Below are 9,013 nucleotides of genomic sequence, written 5' to 3'. Positions count from 1 at the left end.
CATCTAATAAGCATTCGTTCAAGATTAATTAGACATGATTCAAAAGTATCGCCGAAGACTGAAAAGTCATCCATGAAAACTTCCATGCATTCTTCTATCATGTCGTGAAAAATCGCCATCATGCAACTTTGAAAGGTTGCAGGGGCATTGCAAAGTCCAAATGGCATGCATTTGTAAGCAAAAGTACCATAAAGGCACGTGAACGTTGTTTTCTCTTGGTCCTCGGGTGCTATTGGAATTTGAAAATATCCAGAAAAACCATCAAGAAAACAATAGTAACTATTTCCGGCTAATCTTTCCAACATTTGATCAATGAAAGGTAAGGGAAAGTGATCTTTTCTAATGGCGTCATTTAATTTTCTATAATCAATACAAACACGCCATCCTGTTACAGTCCTAGTAGGAATAAGCTCATTTTTTTCATTTGTGATGACAGTCATGCCACCCTTCTTAGGCACGCATTGAACTGGACTTACCCATGGACTATTAGAACTTGGATAAATTAAACCTGCATCTAGCAGTTTAATTATTTCTTTCTTAACAACATCTTGCATATTAGGATTTAGTTTTCATTGGCGTTGCACATATGTTTTATGACCTTCTTCCATAAGGATTTTATGTGTGCAATACGAAGGACTTATTCCTTTAATATCATGAATCTTTCATGCAATAGCTGGTTTATGAGCTTTTAGCACAGAAATGAGTTGAGATTTTTCATTTTCAGTAAGAGAAGACGATATTATTACAGGTAATTCAGATTCACCATGTAAATAAGCATATTCCAAATGATTTGGAAGTGGCTTTAACTCTAAAGTCGGTGGTTCTTCTATCGATGATTTATATCGATATCTGTCTTCTTCTTTTAGCATATGAATTTCTTCTGTTATTGGTTCATATCTATTAGCCATAAGTGTAGCTAACATTTCAGTTTCATCAATTGGTTCAGTTCCTTCTCCTAAAGAACATTCTCCTGTTCCTTGTAATTCTGGAAATTCTTCTAACAATTCTGCATGTGAATCTATAGTTTTAATATAATAACATGTATCATCTGCAGATTGCGGTTGTTGCATGGCTCTATTCACAGAAAAGGTAACACTCTCGTCCTCTATACTTAGGGTCAGTTTCTTACCAAACACGTCTATTATTGCTTTAGCTGTGTTTAAGAATGGTCTTCCTAATATGAGAGGTGCTCGAGAATCTTCTTCCATATCCAGAATAACAAAATCTACTGGAAATACTAAAGTACCAACTTTAACTAGCATGTTCTCCATTATCCCTCTAGGATATTTTACTGATCGATCGGCTAGTTGTATGCTTATTCGTGTTGGTTTCAATTCTCTAAGGTCTAGTTTAGCGTATAATGAATACGGCATTAAATTTATACTAGCACCTAAGTCTGCCAATGCTTCTATTGAACTAAGACTACCCAGAAAACAAGGAATTGTGAAACTTCCTGGATCTGATAATTTTTCTGGTATCTTATTCAATAGCACTTCAGAACAATTAACATTCATAGTAACAGCCGAGAGTTCTTCCATTTTTTTTCTATTTGTGATTAGATCTTTTAGAAATTTAGCATATCTAGGCATTCCTGAAATTACATCAATGAAAGGAAGATTTACATTTATTTGTTTAAACATATCCAAAAATTTGGATTGCTCGACTTCAAGTCTTTCTTTTCTCATTTTACTAGGGTAAGGAAGTGGTGGTTGGTATGGTTTAACATAAGGTTTAGCCTTAACTGTGTTATCTTCATTAACCTTTTCAACTACCGGTTCTTTTTCCTTATCTTGATCAGATTGTGGTTCTTGTGGAGTAGGAATAGCTTCATCAGAAATTACAGGTATTTCAGGTGGTTTAAGTGTAATACCACTTCTTGTGGTAATGGCTTTAGCTGTTTCATTCCGGGGGTTAGCATTTGTATCACTTGGTAAACTTCCCGGTTTTCTTTCACCTATTAAACTTGCTAGGTTGCTCATTTCTTGTTCCAAATTTTGAATAGAAGCTTGTTGATTTCTAAATGCTTGAGCATTTTGTTCATTGGTTTGTTTCTGAGATGTGAAAAACTGAGTTTGAGAATCAACTAGCTTCGACGTCATGTCTTCTAAATTTGGCTTTTTATCATCAGTTTGTGATAGTTTATTTTGCAAATTAGGTTTTTGCTGATTGTAAGTATTATTGGATACTTGTTGATTACTTGGACCTTGTTGGTTGTTGTATGGAACATTTCGGTTATAATTCTGGTTTTGATTGTAGATCGGTCTTGGCGGTTGATAATTATTCTGATAATTGTTTCCAGGCCTTTGGTTTACGTATGTAACATTCTCTCTTTGTTCCATTCTTAGTTCAATACTGAGACAATCTTTTGTCAATTGTGGTCCTCCACACTGCTCACAACTAATTCTTATTGAGTGAATATCCTTAGTCATCTTTTCCATTCGTCTCTCGACAACATCTATCTTTGCGGAAATGGAATCTAAGTCATGGCTAGAATCGGCTCTAGCTGCTTTAGATGATCTAACGATATCTTTTTCTTGGTGCCACTCATGTGAGTGGGAAGCAGTGTTATCAATAATTTTGTAAGCGTCAGTTGCGGTTTTCTTCATAATGGAACCACCATCTGCTATATCGATATCTTTTCTTGTAGTGATGTCGCATCCTTGGTAGAATATTTGTACTATTTGACAAGTGTCTAAACCATGTTGAGGACATCCTCTCAATAACTTTCCAAATCTTGTCCATGCTTCATATAGAGTTTCATTTGGCTTTTGTGTGAACATAACAATTTCTCCTTGAAGTCTCACGGCTTTAGATGCCGGAAAGAATTGTTTAAGAAATTTTTCAACTAAAACATCCCATGTATCAATCGCCCCTTCAGGTAACGATTCTAACCAATCTTTGGATTCTCCCTTTAAAGTCCAGGGAAATAACATGAGATATATCTGTTCATCCTCAACTTCTCTTATTTTAAATAGAGTGCAGATCCTATTAAAGGTACAAAGATGTTCATTTGGATCTTCCTTCGGCGCACCACTAAATTGACATTGATTAGTTACCATGTGTAGAATTTGTCCTTTGATTTCATAATCTGGCGCATTAATGTCAGGTTGAGTAATTGTGTGACCTTGGCCAGTGCATTTAGCTCGCATTCGGTCTTCCATACTTAGAAGTTCCAGATTCTCCATTATCGAATTTGTTGAATCTGAATCACTAGAGAATTCTGATTTAATAGTTCGTTCCTCAACAATCTCTGCTTGAATGATTGGGGGTTCCGGAGGAAAGATTAGTGGTTCAGGATCTATGAATTATCCCTGAATATTCTCCGGATTCTCAATTGTGAGGTCGGGTTCATAAAATGAATTATCGAAAATTTGAATTGGAGTACTTGGTCGACTGGATGACGATTCTAAAGAAAAATCAACGGCGACAATATTTGCTAGATGTCTTGATCGAGTTACAGGTGGGGAATGTACAAAAGGTGGTGAACGTTTTGCTCGGTGCATTCACTGAATATCCTATTAATTTTTAAAAAGAAAGAAAAATTATATAAGTTATCCAATTAATAGACTTTTCTGCTTTTGCCCACGTTTCGAATAGCCAATAGATGCAGCAGGGAGCCAGAACCCTTTAAATCGGAAGCTCACAACTCAGCCACTAACAAATCCAACTATTACTACGAAGCAGAAAATTTGGATGTCTATCAATTTAACCACTTAAAATAATTTTTCGTTGAAGTTTAAAGAAATTTTAGAAAAGAAATAGAAAATTCTAAATCCTAAAAACTAGATTGGCGAGAAATAAGAAAGAAAAAGAGCGCGTCGAAAAACGTCGAAAAATAAAAGGTCGAAATAGTAGGAGTCGAAAAATAAAAATAAGAAAGTAGCTCGTCGAAACTTAAAAAGGAACTAAAAACTAAGAATTAAAAGTTTCGTCTAAAAATATTAAAGCTTAGAGAAATACTATATCACAAATGGCAATAACTTAAAAAGGTACTAAAATTTTAGAACGGCGTCGCAAAATTCTAAAGCACCGAAATCTTAATCTAAAGAAAAAGCACTTAAGGAATTTTACGGCAAAGCCTAAAAATCTAGAAATAAAAATAACTATGGCAAAAACTATGACTTAAAACTAAATACGAGCGAAAAATACAAATATTACGCTAAAAACAAATAAAAAGATACAAAATATAAAAATAAAACTTAAAGTTGTAAAAAGTACAATTTTTATAAAAATATTATTTTTATATTTTTTATTTTATAAAACTATTAATTTTATAATTTATTAAAACTTATTAAACTTAAAATACAAGTTAAAACTAAAAACTAAAACAAAAACTAAATTAATTATTAACTAAACCCTAATTAGGGTTTTTAATTAATAATAATAATAATAAACCCTAAACTGGTCGAACTAGGTTTCAGACCTGTCCAGTCAACTCATGCGATCGCATGAGTTTTCTGTTATGGAACCATGCGATCGCATGGGCCTTGGATCCGGGCCAAATGCTGGGCTGCTACAGTATAGTGGCCCGAATGTTTATATATATATATATATATATATATATATATATATATATATATATATATATATATATATATATATATATATATTATATAGCGTTGCGCTTCCGGCGTTTAAGCAAGAAGTTCCCCGGCAGCGGCGCCAAAAATACTTGATGTTATGCGAGGGGTATATGAAATACGATATAATTTTACACAAGATATTTATTTATTTATAGAATGGATATACCTATACCTTGCTACAACACTTATAGGCAGTGTACCTAATCGTACAGAAGTGTAGTTTTTAGTAAGTCCGGTTCGTTCCACAGGGAAAATTAAACAAGCTTAAAGCTATATTTTTTAACTTATACTATATTTATAAAAATACAAAAATATATAAGTAGTATATTATTATTATAAAGGGGGGCTTTTACCGTTTAATGACCGGTTTGTCGATTTTAAAACTTTAGTCGCAGTTAAAACCTAATGTATAATATTAAAAATATAAAAGACTTAATTTAAAACGTAAAGTAAATAACGATAATGAAATTGCGATAAATAAAAGTGCGATAAAATAAAATTGCGATAATTAAAAAGTACGATAATTAAAAGTGCAATTAAATACAATGACAATAAATAAAAGTGCGATAATTAAAAGTGTAATTAAATATGAAATAAAAGAATTATGCTTATTTAAAATTCCATAATCATGATGTTTGATGTGTTGATTTTTAGTTTATTTCCATGGGTTAATTGTTCTTTGTCCTGGATTATTTAATATGTCCGTTTGGTTTTTGTCCATAACAGTGCATCGGTCATAAATTTAAAGTGCGAGTGTCCTCGTCAAATTATCCTTATATCCGAAGTCAAATATTCCAATTAATTGGGGACTTAAACTGTAACAATGTCTTAATACTTTGTTTAATAATTCGCCAGGATATCGACTGCGTGTAACAAGGTTTTAATACTTTGTTAACAATTACGCCAAGTGTCCTTGTACATAATTTCACCCCTGTTTTAATAAGTCTATTAACTATTAATCCATTCCCGTGTCCGGTTAAATGAACGATTATTCGTACATATAAATATCCCGCCCATCGTGTCCGATCGAGTGTATATGGTTATTTATAGGTACGTCTAATTGTAAATCTATATATTAAATTAATAAACTATCATTTAACTAAACAAATATAAAGCCCATTAATAGCCCATAGTCTAATTTCCACAAGTGTCGTTCTTTTGTCCAAACCCCAATTATGGTACAAAGCCCAATTACCCCGTCTTAATATTTTAGTCCAACATCATGATTATTTTGGCTTAAATAAGCATAATTATAACTTAGCTACGAGACATTAATTTAAAAATAACATTAACCATAACTTACAGTGATTAAAAATAGCGTAGCGTTACACGGACAAAATTTCAACTTACACCCTTACAACATTCGCTAACATACCATTATTATTAGAATTTAAAATTAAAATTAAAATATAAAAAAATATATATATACGTTTATAGATAGAGTGATGGATAAAAGATGGATATTGTGACAACTCGAAAATTTCCAACCAAATTTAAACTTTATCTTTATATTATTCCAACACGATAAGCAAAGTTTGTTAAGTTAAATCTCAAGAATTTTAAATTGTGTTCATGCATTCATTATAACCTCGACCAAATTCCAACGATTCACGAACCGTTATATATAAATAAATATGTATATATATGTATATATATTATAACTTGAGAATATTAATAAAGTATTAAACGTATAATACTTTACATGAACGTATTTGTTTCAATATGTTTATCGATGGAATTAGAAGATAATATCAAATGATTAATTTATCAGATACATTGTGATATGATTACGGGTCTATGTTATGAGGTCCACTGTGATTTAAGAAATCTATTCTTTTTTACAACATTCGGAAAATGGTAAAGTGATTTATAAGTAAGAACGTGAAGTGTAACTAACTTAGATGTTGGATATCGACAAGTAAGTAACTCGACATTTTTCATTAAGATGATTTCATACGTTTATTTAACCTTTGAACTTTATCCCATGCTTCACCAACAGACTGTAATTTAAAAACTTGAAACCTATTATGAATATATATGATTCTACTTTTCTAAAACGTTTTATGATATAACGATTTCCATTATTTTAACCTTTAAACAAAATGATTCTTAAAAATATATTTGGTTTTGGTAAACAAAATTATTATATTTATTTGATTTTGTTTCAAACGTACAAAAACGTTTTCAGTTTAAAAAGAACTTTATTATTAAAACGTATATAACTTTTATAAATATCTAGAACCACTTTTGACAACTCATTACTTAACCAGTATGATAAAGATAACGATATTTATATTTTATTTTATTAAATATATATAACGATTTAAATTAATATTATATATATTTATACGCGTATTATACGTACATAGTTTTATACTTTTACTATACTTAAACTTTACCTTTACTTTATTTTTTACTTTACTTTGACTTTAATAATTCACTTTAATAATTCATACTTTAATAATTCACTTTAATAATTCATACTTTAATAATTCACTTTAATAATTCATACTTTAATAATTCACTTTAATAATTCATACTTTAATAATTCACTTTAATAATTCATACTTTAATAATTCACTTTAATAATTCAAAAATCTATTATAAATAGAATTCAATAGGTTTCATTATTTCATAGAAACTTGAAAATATTTTTCTCTAAACTCTCTCAATCGATTTACATATATATATTTACTCCGTATTATTTCAAGATATTATTAGTATACATAAAATATTACGTCGGAGTGCGGTCCGGGTGATTTTGAAATTGTTTTTCGAGTGGGATTGGATTAAGGAAATTATGGGTTATAGCTATGGAGGTGATTGGGTATGGTTCATGGGTATGCTCATGAGGTCAATATAGTGTTTATCATCTCCGTTGCGTCTACGTACCTTTCCTGCAATATTGAATCTCAATATTGATACGTGAGTACTCATAATTTAACTTTTACATACTAATAGTGTATCCCTGACTAGTGCTCGAGTATATAGGATTATGCATGTTTGTACTTTTGATATTGCCTTTAGTTAGATTATGTTGTATCCTGAATTAGTTATATATGCGACTGAGATAAGGTATAAGATATGCATGTCGTTGAAAAGCTAGCGAAAAATTAAGAACTTTTTATTTAGATATCGAATGATTTCGATGAACGGATTTGAAGTTATAGTCCATCGAATTTTTGTATTATTATTAAAAATGATTATTATTATCGTCGTTATTATCGTCGTTCTAGTTTTATCTTATTATTATTATTATCTTTATCAATAAAAGGATTTATCATTAATTTTTTTTTTATTATTATTACTATCGTTATTATCATTAAAGTTATAATTAGTATTATTATTATTATTATTATCTGATTATTATTATTATTATCTAATTATTATTATTATTATTATTATTATTATTATTATTATTATTATCATTATTATTATTATCATTATTAATATATATATCATTATTTAAAAATGGTTATTGTTATTATTATTATTATTATTATTATATTATCATTATCGTTAATAATGTCATAGTAATTATCATTATTAGTATTATTGTAATTAAAACTAGTATTAGTAACACCTAATTATTTTAATTACTATTATTATCATTATTATGAGCACGATATAAAAGACGATTAAAAGCTATTAAACAAAACGATTAGGAAATAATGAGTAAGAGTATCATGATGAAATTAAAATATTATAAGATATTGATTTAGATAAAATTATCGTTCTTATTATTTTTATCATTACTATTATTATTAAAAGTATCGTTAGTATCAAAACTATCATTTTAACAAAAATTATCATTTTAACAAAAATTATCATTTTAATAGAAATGTCATTGTTACTATAAAATATCATTTTTATTATCATTTTAAATAGAATTATTATTTTAAAGATAATATTAAAAATTATCGTAAATATTAAAGTTATCATAATTAGAATTATCGTTTTATCATAATATCACCTTAGTAATTATAAATATTGATATTTTTATAATAATAATTATTATTACAAAATAATACAACTTTTACTTACTAACATTATAGATATTATTTTATCAAATAAATATGTAATACAAACATATTTTACTACGTGTAATAAATTACTTTAATAATACCTATCATATTATCTTTATGATATTAAATGAACCCTATAAATTTTATTACTTAATATATATAAAAGTATATTTTATTATATAAATTTTAATATAAAATTTTATTTATTAATAAATGAATTATATTATTTACTCTAATAAATCTTTAAAAATATTTAAAAATATAAAACGACGATATTTAAAATATATTATAATCATGTATAAATTTTAGAAATCATTTTGAGTCAAATTGACTTTTGTTGACTTTTGCATATTAGTCTCGAGCATTAGGATTGTGGTACACTATGACCTGACCTAATTGTTAGAC

The 9,013-nt window shown here is 28.6% G+C and overlaps 1 non-coding gene across 1 annotated transcript; it reads left to right on the top strand.

Annotated features, from left to right (window-relative positions):
- Positions 1-2,694: 2,694 nt before the first annotated feature.
- On the top strand, positions 2,695-2,801 carry LOC139903085 (small nucleolar RNA R71). Its single transcript, XR_011777931.1, has one exon. It is a non-coding gene; the product is annotated as a small nucleolar RNA R71 (small nucleolar RNA).
- Positions 2,802-9,013: the final 6,212 nt, after the last annotated feature.

The sequence above is a fragment of the Rutidosis leptorrhynchoides genome, chromosome 3 (assembly GCF_046630445.1).
Source record: "Rutidosis leptorrhynchoides isolate AG116_Rl617_1_P2 chromosome 3, CSIRO_AGI_Rlap_v1, whole genome shotgun sequence".
Taxonomy (NCBI): Eukaryota; Viridiplantae; Streptophyta; class Magnoliopsida; order Asterales; family Asteraceae; genus Rutidosis; species Rutidosis leptorrhynchoides.
The sequence above is the reverse complement of the archived record's forward strand: the minus strand, read 5'-3'. Positions and strand labels throughout refer to the sequence as shown.